Below are 508 nucleotides of genomic sequence, written 5' to 3' on the forward strand. Positions count from 1 at the left end.
GATTTGAAATTTTGCCACAATTATATTCTACTGTAATTTTCTGCATTTTCGTGCAGCTGAAGATTGCTCTACATATTGCATTTAATGTAATGCTCGCATTACTTAAATAAATGGAGTAGCATGAAACGTGCGTACAGCAGCCATCTTTAAAATCCGTGTTGCTTATTTTGATAGATAGATAGATAGATAGATAGATAGATAGATAGATAGATAGATAGATAGATTACTCTTTACTCTTTACTCTTTTACTTGTTTCAGTCATTTAACTGCGGCCATGCTGGAGCTCCGCCTTTAGTTGAGCAAATCGACCCCAGGACTTATACTTTATAAGCCTAGTACTTACTCTATCGGTCTCTTTTGCCGAACTGCTAAGTTATGGGGATGTAAACATACCACTATCAGTTGTCAAGCGATGTCGGGGGGACAAACACAGACACACAAACATATACACACGCATACATACACATATATACATATATACGACGGGCTTCTTTCAGGTTCCGTCTAC

The sequence above is a fragment of the Octopus bimaculoides genome, chromosome 2 (genome assembly GCF_001194135.2).
Source record: "Octopus bimaculoides isolate UCB-OBI-ISO-001 chromosome 2, ASM119413v2, whole genome shotgun sequence".
In the NCBI taxonomy this organism is placed as follows: domain Eukaryota; kingdom Metazoa; phylum Mollusca; class Cephalopoda; order Octopoda; family Octopodidae; genus Octopus; species Octopus bimaculoides.